This window comes from Stenella coeruleoalba, assembly GCF_951394435.1.
Source record: "Stenella coeruleoalba genome assembly, chromosome: 2".
In the NCBI taxonomy this organism is placed as follows: domain Eukaryota; kingdom Metazoa; phylum Chordata; class Mammalia; order Artiodactyla; family Delphinidae; genus Stenella; species Stenella coeruleoalba.
Genome location: NC_137147.1, coordinates 102,990,521 through 103,015,672, shown reverse-complemented (window position 1 = coordinate 103,015,672; position 25,152 = coordinate 102,990,521). Strand labels below are relative to the sequence as shown.

At 47.2% G+C, this 25,152-nt stretch overlaps 1 long non-coding RNA gene across 1 annotated transcript in view; it reads left to right on the top strand.

Annotated features, from left to right (window-relative positions):
• The window catches only part of LOC307181698, a 58,886-nt gene that overhangs the window by 5,136 nt on the left and 28,598 nt on the right, over positions 1–25,152 (top strand). Inside the window, exons 2-3 of the long non-coding RNA XR_013827009.1 lie at positions 6,319–6,445; positions 7,262–7,375. This is a non-coding gene — a long non-coding RNA (uncharacterized lncRNA). The remainder of the gene's footprint in view (positions 1–6,318; positions 6,446–7,261; positions 7,376–25,152) is intronic.

The following is a 25,152-nucleotide window of genomic DNA, read 5'->3' as shown; positions in this document are numbered from 1 at the left end:
CCTGCCCCGAGGCCCAGCCCCTGAGCCATCTCCTCCTCCGCGTCCTGTGCTTCCATCCTGTCCAGTCTCAGCTCAGGCATGACAAGTGGATCCCACTGCTGAAGTGGTGACTGAGTTTCTCACTACTGAGGGGCACCGTCGTGACATGGCTTCCAAGTTAAAAAAAATTAAAATTGAAGGAGGTGGGGGAGGAAGGTGCAACTGAGGTCAGCGCGGGAGCTTGAGACCCAGATGAAGGGGGGCAGGGGGGCAGCAGACCGGGACTGAGGGCGTCTGGATGTTCACTAACTGGGGTCTTCAGGGCAGAGACAGTCATGCTCACTACACAGCCGCCTGGTGCCAGACACAGCTGGGCCCAGGGAGGCCAACCAGTAAACACGCGCTGACTTGACCCGCATTCACCCGTTTCCACTTTTTTTTTTTTGAATTTTTTTTTAACATCTTTATTGGAGTATAATTGCTTTACAATGGTGTGTTAGTTTTTGCTTTATAACAAAGTGAATCAGTTACACATATACATATGGTCCCATATCTCTTCCCTCTTGCGACTCCCTCCCTCCCACCCTCCCTATCCCACCCCTCTAGGTGGTCACAAAGCACCGAGCTGATCTCCCTGTGCTATGCGGCTGCTTCCCACTAGCTATCTACCTTACATTTGGTAGTGTATATATGTCCATGCCACTCTCTGGCTTTGTCACAGCTTACCCTTCCCCCTCCCCATATCCTCAAGTCCATTCTCTAGTAGGTCTCTGTCTTTATTCCTATCTTACCCCTAGGTTCTTCATGACATTTTTTTTTCTTAAATTCCATATATATATGTGTTAGCATACGGTATTTGACTTTCTCTTTCTGACTTACTTCACTCCGTATGACAAACTCTAGGTCTATCCACCTCATTACAAATAGCTCAATTTCATTTCTTTTTATGGCTGAGTAATATTCCATTGTATATAGGTGCCACATCTTCTTTATCCATTCCTCTATCGATGGACACTTAGGTTGTTTGCATCTCTCACATAATATGGTGTATCATGTTGATTGCTTTGCCTATATTGAAGAATCCTTGCATTCCTGGAATAAACCCCACTTGATCATGGTGTATGATCCTTTTAATGTGCTGTTGGATTCTGTTTGCTAGTATTTTGTTGAGGATTTTTTCATCTATGTTCATCAGTGATATTGGCCTGTAGTTTTCTTTCTTTGTGACATCCTTGTCTGGTTTTGGTATCAGGGTGATGGTGGCCTCGTAGAATGAGTTTGGGAGTTTTCCTCCCTCTGCTATATTTTGGAAGAGTTTGAGAAGGATAGGTGTTAGCTGTTCTCTAAATGTTTGATAGAATTCGCCTGTGAAGCCATCTGGTCCTGGGCTTTTGTTTGTTGGAAGATTTTTAATCACAGTTTCAATTTCAGTGCTTGTGATTGGTCTGTTCATATTTTCTATTTCTTCCTGAATCAGTCTTGGCAGGATGTGCATTTCTAAGAATTTGTCCATTTCTTCCAGGTGTCCATGTTATTGGCATAGAGTTGCTTGTAGTAATTTCTCATGATCTTTTGTATTTCTGCCATGTCAGTTGTTACTTCTCCTTTTTCATTTCTAATTCTATTGATTTGAGTCTTGTCCCTTTTTTTCTTGATGAGTCTGGCTAATGGTTTATCAATTTTGTTTATCTTCTCAAAGAACCAGCTTTTAGTTTTATTGATCTTTGCTATCGTTTCCTTCATTTCTTTTTCATTTATTTCTGATCTGATCTTTATGATTTCTTTCCTTCTGCTAACTTCGGGGGTTTTTTGTTCGTCTTTCTCTAAGTGCTTTAGGTGCAAGGTTACGTTGTTTATTCGAGATGTTTCCTGTTTCTTAAGGTAGGATTGTATTGCTATAAACTTCCTTCTTAGAACTGCTTTTGCTGCATCCCATAGTTTTTGGGTAGTCGTGTCTCCATTGTCATTTGTTTCTAGGTATTTTTTAATTTCGTATTTGATTTCTTCAGTGATCACTTCATTATTAAGTAGTGTATTGTTTAGCCTCCATGTGTTTGTATTTTTTACAGATCTTTTCCTGTAATTAATATCTAGTCTCATAGCATTGTGGTCGGAAAAGATGCTTGAAACAATTTCAATTTTCTTAAGTTTACCAAGGCTTGATTTGTGACACAAGATATGATCTATCCTGGAGAATGTTCCATGAGCACTTGAGAAAAATGTGTATTCTGTTGTTTTTGGATGGAATGTCCTATAAATACCAATTAAGTCCATCTTGTTTAATGTATCATTTAAAGCTTGTGTTTCCTTATTTATTTTCGTTTTGGATCATCTGTCCATTGGTGAAAGTGGGGTGTTAAAGTCCCCTACTATGAATATGTTACTGTCGATTTCCCCTTTTATGGCTGTTAGTATTTGCCTTATGTATTGAGGTGCTCCTATATTGGGTGCATAAATATTTACAATTGTTATATCTTCTTCTTGGATCGATCCCTTGACCATTATGTAGTGTCCTTCTTTGTCTCTTGTAATAGTCTTTATTTTAAAGTCTATTTTGTCTGATATGAGAATTGCTCCTCCAGCTTTCTTTTGGTTTCCATTTGCATGGAATATCTTTTTCCATCCCCTTACTTTTAGTGTGTATGTGTCTCTAGGTCTGAAGTGGGTCTCTTGTAGACAGCATATATATGGGTCTTGTTTTTGTATCCATTCAGCCAATCTGTGTCTTTTGGTTCGAGCATTTAGTCCATTTACATTTAAGGTAATTATTGATATGTATGTTCCTATTCCCATTTTCTTAATTGTTTTGGGCTCGTTATTGTAGGTCTTTTCCTTCTCTTGTGTTTCTTGCCTAGAGAAGTTCCTTTAGCTTTTGTTGTAAAGCTGGTTTGGTGGTGCTGAACTCTCTCAGCTTTTGCTTGTCTGTAAAGGTTTTAATTTCTCCAACAAATCTGAATGAATCCTTGCTGGGTAGAGTAATCTTGGTTGCAGGTTTTTCTCCTTCATCACTTTAAATATGTCCTTCCGGGGCTTCCCTGGTGGCGCAGTGGTTGAGAGTCCACCTGCCGATGCAAGGGACATGGGTTCGTGCCCTGGTCCAGGAAGATCCCACATGCCGCGGAGCGGCTAGGCCCGTGAGCCATGGCCGCTGAGCCTGCTAGTCCGGAGCCTGTGCTCTGCAATGGGAGAGGCCACAACAGTGAGAGGCCCACGTACCGCAAAAAAATATAAATAAATAAATATGTCCTTCCAGTACCTTCCGGCTTGCAGAGTTTCTGTTGAAAGATCAGCTGTTAACCTTATGGGGATTCCCTTGTGTGTTATTTGTTGTTTTTCCCTTGCTGCTTTTAATATGTTTTCTGTGTATTTAATTTTTGACAGTCTGATTAATATGTGTATTGGCATGTTTCTCCTTGGATTTATCCTGTATGGGACTCTCTGTGCTTCCTGGACTTGATTAACTATTTCCTTTCCCATATCAGGAAAGTTTTCAACTATAATCTCTTCAAATATTTTCTCAGTCCCTTTCTTTTTCTCTTCTTCTGGGACCCCTATAATTCGAATGTTGGTGTGTTTAATATTGTCCCAGTGGTCTCTGAGACTGTCCTCAGTTCTTTTCATTCTTTTTTCTTTATTCTGCTCTGCAGTAGTTATTTCCACTATTTTATCTTCCAGGTCACTTATCCGTTCTTCTGCCTCAGTTATTCTGCTATTGATCCCATCTAGAGTATTTTTAATTTCATTTATTGTGTTGTTCATCGTTGCTTGTTTAGTATTTAGTTCTTCTAGGTCCTTGTTAAATGTTTCTTCCATTTTGTCTATTCTATCTCCAAGATTTTGGATTATCTTTACTATCATTATTCTGAATTCTTTTTCAGGTAGACTGCCTATTTCCTCTTCATTTGTTAGGTCTGGTGGGTTTTTATCTTGCTCCTTCATCTGCTGTGTGTTTTATTCTGTCTTCTCATTTTGCTTATCTTACTGTGTTTGGGGTCTCCTTTTTGCAGGCTGCAGGTTCATAGTTCCCATTGTTTTTGGTGTCTGTCCCCAGTGGCTAAAGTTGGTTCAGTGGGTTGTGTAGGCTTCCTGGTGGAGGGGACTAGTGCCTGTGTTCTGGTGGATGAGGCTGGATCTTGTCTTTCTGGTGGGCAGGTCCACGTCTGGTGGTGTGTTTTGGGGTGTCTGTGGCCTTATTATGATTTTAGGCAGCCTCTCTGCTAATGGGTGGGGTTGTGTTCCTGTCTTGCTAGTTGTTTGGCATAGGATGTCCAGCACTGTAGCTTGCTGGTCGTTGAGTGAAGCTGGGTGCTGGTGTTGAGATGGAGATCTCTGGGAGATTTTCGCCATTTGATATTATGTGGAGCTGGGAGGTCTCTTGTGGACCAGTGTCCTGAAGTTGGCTCTCCGACCTCAGAGGCACAGCACTGACTCCTGGCTGCAGCACCAAGAGCCTTTCATCCACCCGGCTCAGAATAAAAGGGAGAAAAAGTAGAAAGAAAGAATTAGTAGAAGTAGAAGGAAAGAGAGAAAGAAAGAAAGAAAAGAAGGGAGGGATGGAGGGAGGAAGGAAGGAAGGAAAGAAGGAAGGAAGGAAAAAAGAAAGAAAGAATATAAAGTATAATAAAATAAAATTATTAAAATAAAAATTATTAAGAAAAAAAACGGACGGATAGAACCCTAGGCCAAATGGTGGAAGCAAAGCTATACAGACAAAATCTCACACAGAGGCATACACATACACACTCACAAAAAGACGAAAAGGAGAAAATCATAAATCTTGCTCTCAAAGTCCACCTCCTCAGTTTGGGATGATTCGCTGTATTCATGTATGCCACAGATGTAGGGTATATCAAGTTGATTGTGGAGCTTTAATCCGCTGCTCCTGAGGCTACTGGGAGAGATTTCCCTTTCTCGTCTTTGTTCGCACAGCTGCCGGGGCTCAGCTTTGGATTTGGCCCCGCCTCTGCGCGTAGGTCGCCGGAGGGCGTCTCTTCTTCGCTCAGACAGGACGGGGTTAAAGGAGCAGCTGATTCGGCGGCTCTGGCTCACTCAGGCCGGGGGGAGGGAGGGGCGCGGAGTGCGGGGCGAGCCTGCGGCAGCAGAGGCCGGCGTGATGTTGCACCAGCCTGAGGCCTGCCGTGCGTTCTCCCGGGTAAGTTGTCCCTGGATCCCGGGACCCTGGCAGTGGCGGGCTGCACAGGCTCACCGCAAGGAGGGTGTGGATAGTGACCTGTGCTCGCACACAGGCTTGGTGGCGGCAGCAGCAGCCTTAGTGTCTTATGCCCGTCTCTGGGGTCCGCGCTTTTAGCCGCGGCTCGCGCCCGTCTCTGGAGTTCCTTTAAGCAGCTCTCTTAATCCCCTCTCCTCGCGCACCAGGAAACAATGAGGAAGAAAAATTCTCTTGCCTCTTCGGCAGGTCCAGACTTTTCCCCGGACTCCCTCCCGGCTAGCCGTGGCGCACTAACCCCCTTCAGGCTGTGTTCACGCCGCCAACCCCATTCCTCTCCCTGCGCTCCAACCGAAGCCTGAGCCTCAGGTCCCAGCCCCGCCCGCCCCTGCGGGTGAGCAGACAAGCCTCTCGGGCTGGTGAGTGCCGGTCGGCCCTGATCCTCTGTGCGGGAATCTCTCTGCTTTGCCCTCCGCAGCCCTGTTGCTGCGCTCTCCTGCGCGGCTCCGAAGCTTTCTCCGCCAGTGAAGGGGCTTCCTAGTGTGTGGAAACCTTTCGTCCTTCACAGCTCCCTCCCACTGGTGCAGGACCCACCCCTATTCTTTTGTCTCTGTTTTTTCTTTTTTTTTTGCCCTACCCAGGTATGTGGGGAGTTTCTTGCCATTTGGGAGGTCTGAGGTCTTCTGCCAGCGTTCAGTAGGTGTTCTGTAGGAGTTGTTCCACGTGTAGATGTATTTCTGGTGTATCTGTGGGGAGGAAGGTGATCTCTGTGTCTTACTCTTCCGCCATCTTCCACTCGTCCTCCACCTGTTTCCACTTTAAATCACTGGGATAGAATTTGCTAAACTCAACAGATGGTGACCCAGACTCAGGTTAATTAGGAAGAAAGGTGAAACCAAGGATTATAAATAAAAGCCACATACAGACTGGAGAGAAAACTAAGAATCCACACGGAAAACTAAGACTCTGCATCTGCAGCCCACTGTGGCCTCAGGGCCCTTGAACTGGCCATAGCCTCAGCTGGGAACTATCTCCCTCTGCGTCGCTTGCTCCCTAAACACCTCCAGGACTTCACTCCAGCGTCCTGCCTGACTTTGTTTTTCTCCATGGAACATCTCACTGCCTGACTTTGCCTGTATTTTACTTATTTTTCCTCTGTCTCACGCCCCCAGGCTGTCTGCTGCATGAGAATGGAGACCAGGTGTCTGGAGCCTGCCCAGCACACAGTAAGGCCTCAGTGAACGTGCACTGGGTGTGTGGACGCTGAGGCCACAGACGAGAACGTTCCAGGCAGTGATGGTAAGAGCCGTTGATTCACTGCTTGCTGAGCCCCCTGTGTGCCCGCGCTGACCTGGGCAGCGGGCCCGGCACTGACGGAGGCGCTCAGTGAGCACACAGCCTGTTAGAAGGCCACATGCTGTGGGGACATGCAGGACTCGGGGAAGTCAGGAGGGCAGGGTGTGGGGAAGAGAGATGGGAGACCAGGTCGTGCGGGGCCTGTGGCCCCTGTGAGGGCCCTTCTTCTGCATGCACAGCCAGGGGCCAGCCCTGAGCACTGGGCAGGAATGAAGTGACTGAGGGCTGGGGAGGCTGTCCGTGTAGACTGTGCAGGGAGGAACGGCTCCTCTGAGGAGGTGACATTTGAGCTGAGCCTGAACAGACCGTGTTTCGACCTTCTGTAAACTTGGTGCTTTGTTTTTGCAGGATACCCCCTGTTCTGTGTCACCTCGACTTGGCCTCCTGCCCCCCTTGTCAGCCTCTGCCCACCCGCAGGAGGAGTCCTTTTAGGGCCCAGTTTTTTGGGGGTTTTTTTTGGCTGCATCTCGCGGCTTGCAGGATCTTAGTTCCCCAACCAGGGAGCAAACCCAGGCCCTCGGCAGTTAGAGCGCCAAGTCCTAACCACTGGACCGCCAGGGAAGTCCCCCAGCACCCACTTTTCAAATACAAACCAAACATCTCCTGTGTTGGACTCATGCTCTGAGCCCCTGTCCACCTGCCCTGCTCCCCCAGGGTCAGGTTCCAGGCCGCTGGGGGCCCCTACAGCCCAGAGCCCATGAAGTTGCTCAGCCTGGCCGGTCCTCAGCCTGTTCACCCTGCTTGTCGTTCCCTCCACAGAAGCTGCGATGAAGGCTCCTGTCCGTCTGTCTGTCCGTCCACGGCTCTGGGCTCCTCCACCTCCTGCCCTCCCCATGCTCCCTGCGTGGTGCGTCCTCCCTCTCCTCCAGGACTGTGAGTAGAAACTCTCTTTTCAGTGGCAGGTGTCTCCTGACCTGCTGGCCTTACTGAACCTCAAATTTTCTACTAAACATTCTATTTTAAACCAGCCTACGAGACACTTTGCAGACAGAGTAAACAAATGAAGGATAAGTAAACTGTACACCTTTTTACAGTATCGTCAAGTTTAATAATTTAATTTTTAGAACTCATTTTCCCATAAAATCACAGGCTCCATCAGGGTGGAGAGTGTATAAAAGTCACGTGGACAGGACCAGACACCTGTGAGGTCCTAACTGTCTGTCTCCCCAGACTGAGGGCTCAGGCCCAGGCTTGACCAAGTCCCAGTCTCTGCCTTTGCACCGTGAGTGGAATTGGGTTTGTTTTCAAATTAAGCTTTTACGCTTATCAGCTTAGCAGGGAAATTGTCAGTTCTAAACTCATCTTTCCAGCAATAATCAAGTCACATGGGGTGGGAGAAATGGGGAGAGGTTGGTCAAAGGGTAAAAGTTACAGCTCTGCCCGCAGCAGGGAGAGTCTCCCAGGCAGCCAGTCCCCAAAGAGGGCACGTGTCACTGTCCATGTGAATGAAGTAACACAGGCCAACCCAGCGCGTCGGCTGAGAGGTGCCCTCCTGGGAGTCAGACGATGAGGCCAAGCAGGGCCAGGATCGTCACAAATGTCAGGGCACCGTCACCCCAGGGAGAGGGCTGTTTGCAGGAGGGCCGCGCTGGAAATGCCCGTTTACTGACTCGGGGGTCAACACCCGTGTCTGCACTGTAGTGGAGCTTTAAACTGTGTGCAGCGCACGCGCACACACGTGTGTAGATAAGCTTTGTATGTCCCGTGTGTACATCAAGGTTTAATGGAAAAAATGAACAATTGTTCAGCAAAGTGGTGAGACGGGGCCCCCTAAAACTGGGCCCTATTTTTAAAAGGGGGACAGAGGCCCCAGATACTCCTCAAACACCCAGGCCCCTTGTCACAGGTGGACAAACCTGGGCTCCCTGGCAGCACCCCGCTCCCCGACCTCATTGGTAGCAAGTGAGTGACCAGCAGGTAGCTCCCAGTTGCCTGAGTGTAAACCCCTTTTCCAGAAGGACCCTGGACTCCCTGCCCAGCAACTCCAGGTGGGCATCAGCACGCACCAGCAGGGCCTCAGTGCCCGGATGCTGGCAGGTGATGAAAACCAGGGTGGCCCGCAGACCCTGTGCTCTCTGCCTGTCGTGGGCCAGTGACAAGGCCTGCCCGCCCCCTGTCAGCTGGAGACTCTCCACAGCCGTCCTCAGGACAGTTCTCAGGACGGGGGACGCGTGGTTCCTCCTCCAGCCTTCCCACCCCTCAGGGCCCTGGGAGCGACCTTGTCTTCGTCTGCTTACTGCTGTCTCTTCCTCCACGAGGACTAGGAGTGTGTTAGGCGCACCGCAGGGTCCCCGGTGCTAAGACTGGCAGAGGCTCCCAGCTAAACGGCTGAGGGGCAGTGACGCAGCTGTGCCAGGAGCCCCGTGTCCTGGGACGTCCTGTGTCTGAGCAGCCAGGATGCCCCAGGGAACAGGAGAGGACCCTGAGCAGGCCTTCCTGGTCCCTACCCAGTCCCTCCCCTTACTGCCTGCCAAGCGACCCCAGAATGTCACTCAACCTCCAGGAGCCTCATCTGTGGATGAAGGGTGACAGGAACAATTAGCCCCAAGAATGTGGAAGGAGACAAGTCAGACACCCGGCCCGGAGGGGTTGATGGATAAAGCTGCTTCTCTCACCAGCTGCCTGAAGGTGTAACCGAGGATGTGAGCTCCCTGCCACTGGGCGGTGCTCGTGGGCAACTCTGCGGGGCTGGAGGGAAGGGTGACTTCTGTGGTGGGTGATGCAGGACCTGGCACTGGGCAGGCTCCAGGGAAGTGTTTGCTGCCTGCACCCATGACGGAGTTGGCCCAACCTCACATGCTAATAGCAGAATCACATTTAAACCAAGGATGGCGCGTTCAGAGGACACCCTTGCTGGTCCTACGGCAGAGGAGTAATGCATGACGCAGAGAGGGGGTGGGCAGAACTCCGGCGGCATCAGTGTGGACAGGGCAGCAGGCGGAGGGAGCATCCCGGAGCCCTCTAGTTTCCTGCCCAGGAGGATGAGAACCAAGAACAAGATGACTTTCCAAACTGGTGTGAATGGATGCAAGGTCACAGAAGCAGCCTCATAGCCCTTAACCCACCCCCAGGGCCCTGTCCCCAGAAGGTCGTAAAGAATCAGGTTGAGGCTTTACATGGACACGTGCTCAGGCCAGAGATGCCTTAGTTTGGGCTGCCCTGGCCACACCTGGAGATACAGATTCTGGCACAAGGAGTTTATATGGAGGTGAAGGCAAGGGTGTAGGGAAGTGAGAAGAGGAAGAGAAGGTGACTATGACTGTTATCAAGCTGCCTGCCGCTGTGGAGCCCCCACTAGAGGATTCCACTACTGCAGGATCCCCCAGTACAGGATGCCCCCACTAGAGGATCCCCCCACTGCAGGATCCCCCTACTGTGGGCAACAGGAATCGGCCCACTAGGGAGCCTGGGAGCCAGTGCAGAGAGGCGGCTGGGGTCCTGGCTGAGTCTGCTCCTTGGGACGCTAAGCCTCCACACTGCAGCCTGCCCCAAGGAGGCCAAGCAGAGAGGTGCTGGCATTTGGAAGTGAGAGGAGGCCAGGGCGAGGGGCTCTGGCAGCCAGCCCTCCCTGGACTGAGAGAGAGCCTCCTGCTGTCCTTATCATAAGACCATGGATAACTGACGCACCGTATGGACTTCAGAAGGTCAAGGGTACATGTGATCGTCTTGTCACCCTTGCCTTGCTTCTGTAGTGGATCCTGCAGACTGAGTCATTCAACCTGTGTGCCACCCCCTCTTTCCATGCCTTTTGTCTCTGGAAAACCTGAAATCTATATTTCCCAGGCACCCGTGCAACTAGGGTTCTGTAGGTGGCCTCAGCTCCTCTGGACAGGAGCCTGCCTGCGATCTAAAAGGCGGAAGTGAGCAACACAGGGTGGTGGAGGGATGGGGCTCCTGGATGGCAGGGAACAGAGGGGTCTCGTTCTCCCACAGCAGCAGCCCCAGTGTCTGGGCCTGAGCATCACAGACATTGGGGTTTCCATAGCAACTGTCTTAGGTGGAGTCAGGGGATTGTCTAGGCTGTGTTGTACCTGGCTATGGGGCCTCCACTCTTTGTTCCCTGGTAGTCCTGGAATCTCAGTCTTAACACCCAGAAATAAGCCCCCTCCGCTCAAACCACAAAAAGTGGATTCTGTCATCTGTAACGAATCACTGTGACCGATACAAATTGAGATTCTGAAGTCAGCTCCATTGTTCTTCCTGTGCGAAGAAACACAGGAAACTTAAGAAAAACACGTAAAAATCATCTGTTATCCCACCATCTGGAGGTAATTGCTGTAATATTTTTGCATGTTTCCTATTTTTTTCTATAGGCAAAATGACACAGTTTGTATTATTCTCTGCCAGCCTTGCTCACTTAACGTGGATCATAAATGTGTCCCAGTAGCTTTGTCCATGTGGCCTTCAGCTCCCTAGACCAAATCAGATTCTATTCACTTTTTTTAAACCACCATGTTGATGTACAGTTGACATAGAAAAAGCTGTAACTGTTTAATGGAGATAAGCATGCATCTGTGAAACCATCACCAGTCTCTGCCATAAATACATCCATCAGGTCCAAGTTTCCTCCACCCTCGCTATTTATTATTGTGATAAGAACACTTAACGGGAGATCTACCCTCTTAGCCAAGCTCTAAGTATATAACATGGCATTAAGAACCCCAGGCACCGTGCCGTGCGGATCTGTAGAACTTACTCATCTTGGGTACCTGACGCTTTGTACCCTTTGACCATCACCTCCCCGTTTCCCCCCTCCCCAGCCCCGAGCAACCACCCTTCTACTCTCTTCTAAGGGTTTGGCCATCTTAGATTCCTCATATAAGTGGTACTATGTAGTATTTGTCCTTCTGTGTCTGGCTTCTCTTAGCATAATGTCCTCCATGTTCATCCATATTGTTGCAAATGGCAGGATTTCCTTCTTTCTTTAAAGGCTGGATAATATCCCATTTTGTGTCTATACCACATTTTCTTCAGCCGTTCATCAGGCAAGGCACATTTAGGTTGCTTCCATGTTTTGGCTATTGTGAACAATGCTGCAGTGAACACGGAGTGCAGATACCTCTTTCAGATCCTGACTTCAATTCCTTTGTGTGTATACACAGAAGTGGGATTGCTGGGTCATCTGGTAGCTCTGTTTCTAATTTTTTGTCTGGCCTTGGTGTCAGGGTAATGCTGGCTTCAGAAAATGAGTTTGGAAGTGTTCTTTCTTCCATTTTTGGAAGAGTTTAAGAAGGATTGGTATTAATGCTTCTTCAAATGTTGGGTAGAATTGCTTGTGAAGACCTGGCCCTGAGTTTTTCTTTGCTGAGAGGTGTTTGGTTACTGATTCAACCTCCTTATTTATTACTGGTCTGTTCAAGCTTTCAATTTCTTCACGGTTCCGTCTTGGTAGATTGTATGTTTCTAGGAATTTATCCATTTTTTCTCAGTTGTCCAATTTATTGGTATATAATTTTTCATAATAGTTTCTAATAATTTTTTTATTTCTGTGACATCTGTTGTAATGTCTTCTCTATTATTTATGACTTTATTTATTTGAGTCTTTCTTTTTTATTTCTTAATCTTGCTAAGGGTTTGTTGATATTGTTTTGTCTTTTCAAAAACCACCTTAGTTTCATCTATTTTTTTCTGTTTTCCTATTTTCTAATTTTATTTATTTATGCTCTGACCTTCAGTTTTTTCTTTCCTTCTGCTAACTTGGATCTTAGTTTGCTCTTTTTCTAGTTCCTTGAGGTGTAAATTTAGGTTATTTGAGATTTTTCTTTTGTGAGGTAGGTATTTATTGGTATCTCTTGGTACTTTCCATTTGTCTCAAAATATTTCTAATTTCCCTTTAAGTTTCTTCTTTGATTCAGTGTTATTCAAGAGGATGTTCTTTAATTTCTGTGTATTTATAAATGTCCCCATTTTCCTTCTGTTATTGATTTGTAATTTCATTTCACTGTGGTCAGAAAATACATTTGGGATGATTTCAATCTCCTTAAATTTGTTAAGACTTGTTTTGTGATCTATAATGTGATTTATCCTGGAGAATCCATGTGTGCTTGAGAAGAAGGTGCACTCTGCTGCTGTTGGATGTTCACTATATATCTGTTTGGTCCATTGGTTTATAGTGATGTTCAACTCTGCTGTTTCCTTACTGATTTTCGTCCAGATGTTCCATCCATTTTTGAAAGTGGAGTATTCGAGTCTCCTACTATGATTGTATGGCCATCTATTTCTCCCTTTAGATCTGTAGATGTTTGCTTTATATATTTAGGAGATCTGATGTAGGATGCATATATATTTATTTTTATTATTTATTTTATAACCATTTTAAAAATTGAAGTATAGTTAATTTACAACGTGTTCATTTCAGGTCTACAGTAAAGTGATACATACATATATATGTATATGTATATAAATGCATATATATATATATATATATATATATACTTTTTCAGATTCTTCTCCATTATAGGTTATTACAAGATTTTTTATTTTTTTAAATAAATTTATTTTATTTTATTTTTAGCTGTGTTGGGTCTTCGTTGCTGTGCGCAGGCTTTTCTCTGGTTGCGGAGAGTGGGGCCACATCTCGTTGTGGTGCACGGGCTTCTCATTACAGTGGCTTCTCTTGTTGTGGAGCACAGGCTCTAGGCACGCGGGCTTCAGTAGTTGTGGCGCATGGGCTCAGTAGTTGTGGCTCGCAGGCTCTAGAGCACAGGCTCAGTAGTTGTGGCGCACGGGATTAGTTGCCCCGCGGCTTGTGGGATCTTCCCAGACCAGGGATTAAACCCATGTCCCCTGCATTGGCAGGCGGATTCTTAACCACTGTGCCACCAGGGAAGCCCCTATTACAAGATATTGAATATAGTTCCCTGTGCTATAGAGTAAGTCCTTGTTGTTTATCTATTTTATATATAGTACTGTGTATATGTTAATCCAAAACTTATTTATTTGTATTAAAAATTTTTTACTTTAAAACATTTGTAAAGGTTACTTTCCATTTTTATTTATTACAAAATATTGGCTCTTTCCCCATATTGTACAATACATCCTTGAGCCTATCTGACAACCAATAGCTTGTACCTCCCACTCTCCTATGCCAATATTGCCCCCCCACCAACTGGTAACTACTAATTTGTTCTCTATATCTCTGAGCCTGCTTCTTTTTTGTTATATTCACTAGTTTATTGTATTTTATAGATTCCACATATACGTGATTTCATACAGTATTTGTCTTTCTCTGTCTGACTTATTTCAGTTAGCATAATGCCCTGCAAGTTCATCCATGTTGCTGCAAATGGCAATATTTCATTCTTTTTTGTGGCTTAGTAGTATTCCATTGTGTGTGTGTGTGTGTGTGTGTGTGTGTATACACCACACCTTCTTTATCCATTCATCTGTTGATGGACACTTAGATTGGTACTGTATCTTGACAATTGTAAATAATGCTGCTCTGAACATTGGGGTGCATGTATCTTTTTGAATTAGTGTTTTTGCTTTTTTTGGTTATATACCCAGGAGTGGAATGGGTACATAGATAATTGTTATATCTTCCTGTTGAGTAAACCTTTTTATCATTATATAATCATCTTCTTTATCTCGTGTAGCAGTTTTTGATTCAAAGTCTGTTTTGTCTCGTATAAGTATAGCCATTCCTGCTCTCTTGGTTACCATTTGTATGTAATATCTTTTTCTATCCCTTTACTTTCCACCTCTGAGTGTTCTTAAAGCTATAGTGAGTCTCTTGTACACAGCATATAGTTGTAGCTTGTTATTTTATCCATTCAGTCACTTTTCATTAGTGAGTATAATCCATTTAAATTCAAAGTAATCATTGATTGATTATTATAGTTATAGTTATTCTTAATACTTTTGTCTTTTAACTTTTCAACTAGAGTTAAAAGTGATTTGTGCACCACCATTACAGTATTGCACTGTTCTTTATTTGTCTATATATTTACCAGTAAAATATATACTTTCTTATGCTTTTGTGTGGTTGTTTAGTGTCCTTTTGTTTCAACTTGACAAACTCCCTTTAGCACTTCTTGTAAGGCAGGTCAAGTGGTAACAAACTCCCTCAATTTTTGTTTGTCTGGGAAAGTCTATCTCTCCTTCATTTTTTTTTTTATATATAGTGCTATATATAGCACAAGCTCCGGATGCGCAGGCTCAGCGGCCATGGCTCACGAGCCCAGCCGCTCCGCGGCATGTGGGATCTTCCCAGACCGGGGCACGAACCTGTGTCCCCTGCATCGGCAGGCGGACTCTCAATCACTGCGCCACCAGGGAAGCCCATCTCCTTCATTTTTAAAGGGCAGTTTTGCCAGGCATAGTATTCTTGGTTGGCAGATTTGTTTTTCCAGCACTTTGAGTATATCATCCTACTCTCTCCTGACCTTCAAACTTTCTGCCAAAAATTCTGCTTATAATCTTAATGGAGTTTCATTTTATGTGATGAGACATTTTTCTTTTGCTGTTTTCAACATTCTCTCTTTAACTTTTGACTATTTAATTTTAATGTGCCTCAGTGTAGACCTTTTTTAGGTTCAACATGTTTGGGGTCTTTTGGGCTTTATGAATCTAGAGGTCCTTTTCCTTTCCCAGATTTGGGAAAATTTTAGCCATTATTTCTTTAAATAAGCTTTCTTCTCCTTTCTGTTCTTCTCCTGGAACTCCCATTATGTTATATTGTTTTTCTTGACTGTGTCCTGTGAGTCCTGTGGGCTTTATTCACTCTTTTCCATTCCCTTTTACTTTTGCTCCTCTGAGTAGAGCATTTCAAGTTACCCGTCTTCAAGTTCACTGATTCTTTCTTCTGCCTGATCAAGTCTGTTATTGAAGCTCTCTATTGAATTTTTCAGGGTGGTCATTGTATTCTTTGCTCCAGAATTTATGTTTTGGTTCTTTTTTTATGGTTTCTATCTCTTTGTTGAACTTGTGATCATGTATTGCTTTTTCTGATTTTGTCTAGTTGTCTGTCTGCATTCTCTTATAGGTCAATGAGCTAAGATGATTATTTTGAATTCTTTGTCAGCAATTCATAGATCTCCATTTCTTTGAGGTCAGTTACTGGAGCTTTGTTTTGTTCCTTTGGTGGTGTCACGTTCTCCTGATTCTTTGTGATCATTTTATCCTGTGTTGATGTCTGCACATGTGAAGGAGTAGTCACCCCTTCCAGTCCTTATGTACTGGCTTGGGAGGGGAAAGACCTTCACCCGGCTAGAGATTCTGGGAATCTTTTGAACCTTTTGTATAGATGTGCCCACTCTACTCTTCTCATCCCTCCCTGGGGGGCTAGTTTTCGGATTGTGTGCCTTGTCCTGATACCGTAGAGCTGTGTAAGGTGCTGGGAGCTGCCTATTCCTTTTCTCTAGGGTGTGCTCAGCTAGGCTAGGGCATAGGGTGCAAGCACCACTTCCATCCCTCCCTTCTGAAAGGTGTGTCTTAGGATTTTGTGCCTTTTCCCTACCCCACAGAGCCATGTCGAGTGCCAGGCATCACCCACCCATTCTCCATAGGGCAGTGCGCTGAGTTGCTAAGACAAAGAGCTCAGTCCCACGCTGTCCCTCCCTCCTGAAGGAGCAGTCTCAGGGTTGTGTACCTTCCCCCAATCCTGCAGAGTCAAGTTGGTTGCTGAGATCTTCACTGGCTGCTGAGGTTCATGTACCATCTGTGGACGTGTGTGGGGCACCGTCTTTGGGGAATTGTTGCTTTGGGGGTGTATATGTTGGTTGTTATGAGCCTCCACCGTTTTCTTTGTTCTTAGCTGCTCCCAAACAATCCAGCCATGCCGATTTCTTCAGTGTTCTGGATGCATCCAGATAAGCAGAGCCTTTAGACATTGCCCCCAAAGGCTGGGGAGTGAGACCCTCACCTGTTCTCTCTTTAACCTGTGGCGGAAATCGTGGGCTAGGAGATCTCTCTTGGTTCTGAGTTTTGTCAGCCTCGGGGAGAGGTGATGCAAGCAAAGGGACACTGCTCTTTCTACCCTTCCAGTGTGGCCGACCTTGCATTTTGTGGTCCACTGGGGTGCTGGAACCTCTCACCTGGACTCCAGAGCTCTCACAAAGGTATTTTTGCCTGTAGATGGTTGTCAAATCATCAGTGTTTATATGGGGGAATGAGGACTGGAACCTCCTAGTCTGCCATCTTACTGATATGACTCCCTCTCTCCAGGTACTCTTGTAACGCTCGGCCCTTAGAACAAAACTCAGACTTCACTCACAGCCTACAAGGTCTGAGGGATCTGGCCCTACTCACTTCTCCACCTTCCTCAGCTTCCAGCTTCCTCTGGCTTATCCTGCTCCAGCCACACATCTTCCATTACTTCCCTCTCACAGCCAAGCTCCCTGACCCCAGCATCTTGGTAATTCCTGTTCCCCTTGCCTGGAAGATCTTTTCCTGGCTGTTTTTTTGGCTGGCTCCTTCTCAACTTTTGGATTTCATTTTAAATGCCAGCTCCTAGAGCAGGGTTTCCCTGTTTCCCCATCTAAGAAACCTCCCCAACCCTCCCATGGTTCTCTGCCACATTACCCCTTCTTCCTTCTGTGTACTTGTCACATTTGTCCACTTGCTTATTGTCTGTCTTCCCCCATAGAATGTCAACTCCAAGAGTGCAGACACTGTATCTGTCTTGTTTATCACTATATTCCCTGCCCATTCCCTGTACATTTCTTTTAAAAGAATATTTCAAACGGCAACATAACAGTCAATGTATACAGTGCCATACTTGACTTCACCCTTTTCTATTTGTGTATATGCAATAATTTCTGATTATAAATAATACTACAATGGACATCTCCATGCATAATATTCTTTGTCCCTGCCTCTGGTGATTTTGTTCAGTAATGTCTCAGAAGTAGAAATATTGGCTTCATGATAGAGCATGAGTATGTTTAAGGCTCCTTCATAAACATGGCCACACTGCACTCCAGGAAGTCTGACTGAAGCCCTAACATAAGTCTCACCACCCCTGAATGTGGGAGCTATGAGACAAGAGACAAGTATTATGTATGTATGTATGTATGTATTTATTGCTGTGTTGGGTTTTTGTTGCTGCATGTAGGCTTTCTCTAGTTGTGGCGAGCGGGGGCTACTCTTCACTGCAGTGCATGGGCTCATTGTGGTGGCTTCTCTTGTTGTGGAGCATAGCTCTAGGCACGCGGGCTTCAGTAGTTGTGACACGTGGGCTCAGTAGTTGTGGCTTGCAGGCTCTAGAGCGCAGGCTCAGTAGTTGTGGCTCACAGGCTTTGTTGCTCCACGGCACTTGGGATCTTCCTGGACCAGTGCTCGAACCTGTGTCCCCTGCATTGGCAGGCGGATTCTTAACCACTACACCACCAGGGAAGTCCCAAGAGATGAGTCTTTAGATGAGCAGTGCATATGGATCACCTGGGGATCTGATTAAAATTCAGATTCTGATACAGGAGATCTGGAGTGGGACCTGAGATGCTGCATTTCTAACAAGCTCCCTGGAGGATTCCCCCAGAGGTTCTCATCCTGCCTGCTCTTTCCTGTCAGTGTCTGGGCTCCATATTGACACAGCCCCTGGGCACCTGTGCCACTGCCCAGACCTCAGCCTGCCGGGCCAGCAGCCCCAGCAGGAAAGCCTGTGCTCGTTTCTGCTCTGCTTGCCTCAGGCCCTGTCTCCATTTGGCTGTCAGCTCCAGGCTCCATGACCCCTGATGTATGTGTGGTTCTTAGGGGTTCTGAGTTGTTTTCCATGAGGTGTGGGTTGAACTTAACCCTTCAGATTCCAGGATGCACCACTGCCCTGGGTGGGGTAGTGGATATCTGTGACTACCTTTCCTTCCAGTCCTCTGTTCCCTCATCATATGTTAATAATATCTGTTTTTTCCTGAGAAGACCCCACCCCCACCCCCAGCCTTTCCTGGTCCATGTGGTTTGGGGGAAGTTAACCTTCTATAATACCAGAATCTAAAGGTGAGCCTATAACCTAGATCTGGCCAATCAACAGATTTCATCTCCTTGCTTTCAGTAATCTGTTTGAGGGTGGCCATGTGACCTGGTCCCAGGAAATCTGTGCCAGGACTTACAATAGAACTATTGTGAATGAGAAGCTCTCCCCCCTCTGGGGGGCTACCAGGGCCACTACATAAGCTAACTGACCAGAGAGTAAGGCCAACATGGAAACCAGAGATAAGGTAACTCCTGATGTCATAATTTGAGGCCCTGGGTCAAGCTGGACCTGAAGCTCACTTGATTTTAATGGGCTTGGGCCATAGTGGAGCTGGGACCAAAGCCATCACAGCAAGACACCAGCTTGGGCACCGAGGCTTGTGTGTGTCAGTGTGTTCAGCACAAACTAAGGAGGGCAGAGGGCTCCAGAAAGAAAAACCTCAAAAGTGTGCCTGCCCCCCCCCACACACGTACCCACAGGCACGTGGGCACGCACAGTCCAGGCCAGAATAGTGGGGATCATGGTGGGGGTGGGGGGACTGCCGCCAACAGAGAGGAGGGCTGCTCCTGGCAGATGGGAGGTTTTCCCACGTTACTGGCGTCTTTGCATGATACACAGTGAGCTTTGAAACAAAAATAAGAGGCAAATTGGATGGGTAAGAAGTAGCTTAATGTAAGTCAAAACAGCATTTAAATCTGGTATAGCCTCTAAACAACCTTGTGCCTTTCATCTCTCCCTGGAAAGGAAGTCCTGAATGCTGTCAGTTTTTCTTATGCATGTACAGGGGCTTCAAAGGCACCCTTGTGGGAGGATGTGGCGGGGGTGGGGGGGGTAATGCAGAGAGGACAGGTGGCCGGGTCAGGGTCGCACAGCCCATTGTGTCCAGTGCACCATCTGGGGGAGAGGTGACCAGTGCAAGGTCACACAATCTACTGGGGCAGAGCGGACACACGGGCAAAGGTTTTCTTACTAAAACCCCGGGTTTGACTCATCACCAGAGGCAGGTTTCTTGGGAAGCTATGGAGGCTGAAACTGCAGGGCCCTCACTTGTTCAGCCCCTTTTTAGATCCCAACATAATTCTGGGTTCTTTTTCTTAAAAAACACCACCCAAAACTACATAGATCCACAAGGTGTGGATCAGCCCCAGCCCCCAACCGACCCAAGGCTGTTTCCCACTTCCTTCCCCATCACCTTTCAAGAACCCCAAACTCAAGGGCGTTGTCATAAACTTGAAACAGGTACTGAAAGGCCTTTGCTTCTAGGGTATCTCTGCTTGTCCTCGTGCAGTTTCTTCCCTATTTCTGATGATTTAGGCACTTGTTATGCAAACGACATCTACGGAGACCCATTCTGTGAAATGCTTCCATGCCTCTTTCAAGGTCCTCTGCTTCATCTTAAACATAAAACCAAATCCTCTTGCTTCTCCCTGGCCAGTGCTCGGGGGTCCCAGCCTGCAGAAGGGGAAAAGCCCGTGAGAAGCTCCCTAGCCATCCACCCAGTGACCCACGAGAGCACCGCCCTCCTCCTGGCCAGTCAGGGCCAGTCGAACGTGGAGTGTTTCATAAGTCAAGTGGCTCCATTTCGCCACAGGTGCTTCTGTCTGTCGGTGTCTGTCACTTCACTGGAAGCATCTGCAAAGCCCAGCTTGCTGTCTGGTCCTGGGATGGGTGTTGACAAAACTCAGCAGGGAGCCACCTGCTCAGGGCTGGGTGTGCTTGAGGCTCCTGGAGGGGACACAGGTGGGGGCACGTGTCCCAGGGCAAAGGTTTAGGGGAGCACTGAGAGAGGCTTCTGGGAGGAGACCTGAGGGCAACCACCTCCTGGAGGAGAGCATGAAACGTGTCTTCACTCCTCCAGAACCCGGGCAGGGATGCAGGCCCCACCCCACGTTAGTTCACGTGCAGGATACACTTTATAGAAGCCGCATCTGTGGGTAGGACAAATCCTTCCTGTCCAAATCACATTTTGCAAAAAATTAAAATAAAGTTGGGCACTTTCTTCTTCCCACCTTCTCTAGCCGAGTCCTCCAAGGACAGTGGGGGCTCAGCCTCCAGCCTGCTGACCACTGGTAGGCAGGGCCGGGTCTGGGACTACTGGCAGCAGTTTTGCTTCTCTGTAAAACTTTAGATCTCTCTATCAAATCTGAATGAGAGCCTTGCTGGGTAGAGTAAATTTGGTCATAGGATTTTCCCTTTTATCACTTTAAATATACCATGCCATTACTTCTGGCCTGCAGAGTTTATCCTGAAAAGTCAGGTGATTACCTTATGCGAGTTCCCATGATGTAACTTACCGCTTTTCCTTTGTACCTTTTAGTAGTCCTTAATTTTTTTGCCATTTTAATTACAGTGAGTCTTGGTGTGGTCCTCTTTGGTTTGATCCTGTTTGGGGCTTACTGTGTTTACTGGGCTTGGATGTCTGTTTTCTTTGCCAGGTTAGGGAAGTTTTCAGCTTTTATGTCTTTAAGTATGTTCTCTGCCCCTTTCTCTTTCCCTTTTCCTGCTGGGACTGCAAATGTTAGTGCACCTGATGTTGTTTCAGAGGTCTGTTAAACTGTCCTCATTTCTTTTTATCCTATTGTTTTCTGTTCGCCTTCAGTGATTTCCAGTACTCTGTCCTCCAGTTTTCTGATTTGTTCCTCTGTATCATTTCATCTACAGTTGTTTCCTTTTAGTGTATTTTCAATTCAGTTATTGTGTTCCTCGTCTCTGTTTGGTTGTTCGTTAAGATCATCTTTTTAAAAAACTTCTAAGGGACTTCCCTGGCGGTCCAGTGGTTAAGACTTCACCTTCCAATGCAGGGAGTGAGGATTCGATCCCTGGTCAGGGAGCTAAGATCCCACATGCCTCGAGGACAAAAAAACCAAAACATAAAACAGAAGCGGTATTGTAACAAATTCAGTAAGAGACTTAAAAAACCCCAAACTTCTAACTTCTCCCTCTGGTTGTCGTTTTTTCTCCTGAGTTCTTTGATTATCTTTACAGTCATTACCTTGAGCTCTTTCTTGAGTACATTGGCCATTTCCACGTCACTTAGATCTTCTTGTGGGTTTCCTTGGGTTATCTTGTTCCTTCATTTGGATCGTGTTTCTGTGTCACCTCATTTTTCTTTTTCTTTTGAATTTTCTTTCATTGTTTTTTTATACAGCAGGTTCTTATTAGTTATCTATTTTATACATATTAGTGTATATATGTCAATCCCAATCTCCCAATTCATCCCACAACCACCACCGCTGCCCTCACTTTCCCCCCTTGGTGTCCATACATCTCATTTTTCTTAACTTGCTGTTTTTATTGCTATGTATCTGGTAGGTTAGTTACATTTCCTGACCTTGGAGAAGTGGCCTTTTCTAGGAGATGTTCTGTGTTTCCCAGCAGCCCGCTTTCCCCTGGTCACTAGAACTATATGCTCTAGGTGTACCCCCTGTGTGGGCTGCTCGGGTCCTTCTGTTGTGGTGGGCTGACTACTGTGGGTGGTCTGGTAGGCTTGGCTGCCCCCAGTCTGGTTGTTTGCCAGGCTCTGCCTTGTATGGTGCTGTCAGTGCTGCTTGGAGGGAGAGAATAATGAGGCAGCTGGCTGCACAACCATGGGTGACATCGAGACTAGTGCTGGCTCACTCGGGGGTGGCGTTGGTGTCCAGGAGGTATCAGGGCTGGTGTATAGAGCCAAGTCCTGGGGCTATGCTGGCTTACTGGCAGGCAGAGCCAGGCCCTGGGTTCTGGTTGCAGGGCCCAGGAGAACCAGAGCTGGTATCACACCACTGTTCTGGACACAGCCGGCTGCAGGATCTGGGGCGTCCTGAATCCTGTGTTGGCATTCTGCCGTGCGGGGCAGGACCCAGCCGAGTCCATAGATGGTCCTTGCCTGCTCGTGTTTGGGCTGGGTCCGTAGGCTGCTGGGCTGTCCTAGGTAGTCCTAGGGCTGCTATCCATCCACTGGTAGGTGGGGCTGGTTGGGAAGCTCGAGCAGCCTCAGTGGCAGTTGGCGCCAGGGCCCAGCCAGTCTTAGGGCTGGTTCTGGCCTGCTAGTGAATGGTCTGGTTCCACAGGCTGCTGGGCAGCAGGACTCGTGCCTGCCTGTTGCTTTGGGAGGCTGGTCCTGAGGCTAGAGCAGTCTCACTTGTGGGAGGGGCCTGGGATTCCGGTGCTGATGCCCGCCTACCTGTGGGTGGAGTTGGGAACCAGGGTCTCTGGCTGGAGGGTCCTACGGGGCCCTGGATCTAGTTCCTGTACACTGGTGCTTGGAGTCTGGTCCCGGGGCTTCTGGTGGTTAGGGTCCAAGTCCAGGGGCAGCTGTGGGCTTGAGAGGGTCTTAAGGGAGCCTGAGTGCTGGTGGATGGGGCTGTGTCCCTGCTCAGTTAGTTGCTTGGCCTGTGGCATTCTAGTACTTGGGCTAAGGGTACCTTTGGGTAGATTTCTAAGGGTGACCCCTTACACAAGCCTAAACCCACCTGCAATTTCCACCAAGCCAGCAGCATCTACCCTAGGCAACAACAAGGCCACACCTATTCTAGGAGGAACTCAGCCCCTAAGAATCAGGCCCAGGGAAGCTGCACTTCTGGAAGTTGTTACCCAAACCGTCTCACTACTTAGCAGTCCCAGGTGTGCTGTGCCTGACATCTCCAGCTCAGTGCTACTGAACACGGGTCTGAGGGAGGAACATCTGCTTCAACAACAACTTGTCAAAGATGTCATTTCACGAGCCCCACAGGAGGATCCTAGCTTAGAGTGGGTCCTGATTCCCCCGCAAACTTGTACTCACTTTAAAGCTTCAGAAGAAATGTTTGCTACGTGGTTCCCATGCAGTTTCCCATTAGTATTACGTGGTGAGTATTTAGAAATAACATCATCTGTGCCCTCCCCGCAAAGTCTGTCTATTGATCTGGGTGGGAGCATCCGAGTGTTTTAACTCCAGGTGATTCTAAGGTTAGGCCCGGTTTAAGCCCAAGCCCAAGGGCTGCTGGTACCTGGTAACAGTTTCCAGTCTTTAGTCCTTTTGCCTTTGGGGAGGCATCAGTGTCTGCTCTACATGGGATTGAAAGGGGCAGGGCAGTGTAGCCCACTTAACTCTGTGCTGTAGCAGAATTTTTGGACATCTGTGTGAGGGGAGAGCATATACAGACAGGAAAGAAAAAGCTCACAGCTTGTTCTCCATGCAAGAGCTCATTGTTCCTGAATCTCTCTTTTTCAGAAGGTTGGCATTTGTATTTTTTTTTTAAGATTCCACATATAAGCGATATCATATTTGTCTTTCTCTGTCAGACTTCACTCACTATGACAATCTCCGGGTCCTTCCATGTTGCTGCAAATGGCGTTATTTCATTCTTTTTTATGGCTGAGCAATGTTCCATTGTATATGTGAACTATATCATCTTTATCCGTTCCTCTGTTGATGGACATTTAGGTTGCTTCCATGTCCTGGCTATTGTAAATAGTGCCGCTATGAACTTTGGGGTGCGTGTATTGTTTGGAATTATGGTTTTCTATGGTTACATGCCCAGGAGTGGGATTGCTGGATCACATGGCAGCTCTATTTTTAGTTTTTTAAAGAATCTTCATACTGTTCTTCACAGTGGGTGTACCACTTTACGTTCCCACCAACAATGCAGGTTAAAGTTAATTAATAAGCAAAGCCACGGGCATATTCACCACCATGACTGACATGGGAAAAACTCCACAGAGTCCAAAAATCTCATCTCAGGACAGGGCACTGCTGAAATTTTGCAATGACAGAGTTGGGCCCTTTAGCCAAGTTCAAAAAATTCAGACACTTGCCACCAAAGTCTGATGAATACCGTAGCTTCCTATTTACACTACAGTTACTCAGTTACTTAAAATGGATTTAGATTGACAACTTGACATGTCAGTTTGCTGAGTACCATTTGATACAGGACTCTAATACCATCATGAGACAGTGCAGGGCTTGCATGTGTGTGTCCCCAGGCGTGGTCTGGGTTTCCACCATTGTGTCACCCACCAGAGGTGAAGGATCACTGATTTCCCAGGGACAGCTGCCTCTTGTGACTTCCCCTCCTCACTTCAACAGCCTCCAAGTTACCTGAACCTGGAAGACAAGTCTTAGTTGCCATCAGTGTCTCCCTCCCACTCACTATCTTCAGAGGAAGAGGAAAGCTGAAGGTCATCATAGAGGACACTTCAGGGGCCAGAGCCACGGTGCTCCTCAGACTTCCTGCAGAGGGAGAGTTCTGACCAGGAGGGCTGGATTTCCGCCACAGGATGGGAAGAGGGAGATGTCATGGACCTGCAGCTCCACCAGCCTCTGCTTAATCTTGTGAAGGCCATCCTGAGGGGCTGACCTGGAACATGGTTAATTGGTGGAGGATGGGGTCTAGTGCAGGCTTGAACAGTATTGGGGTGAGATCTGTTGAGTGGAGGTTGGAGGTCAATGCTTTGCACCAGGGCAGGTGTCCTCCTGGCCCTTGGGATGCCCTTGTTGGTCGATGTCCAGTTGTTCTGGGTGGAGGATGGAGATTCTGGAACACCCCCCACCCCGACCCAGATCTGGTCTCTGAGTCCTCTTCCGGGGAGTCTGGATGGGACTGAGTCTGGGTTTCTTTGCGGGGGCTTCAGTCAAGCTTGGATGGAGATCTCTCACTTGGTGCCTGGATGCTGCTTTTGGAGTCCTGGACCAAACTTCTCTTGATGGGAGACACTGAAGGCCGGGTGGATTTCAGGTCATGTTTCCCGATAAGTGAGCTAACCGAGCGATCCATTTCCAGGA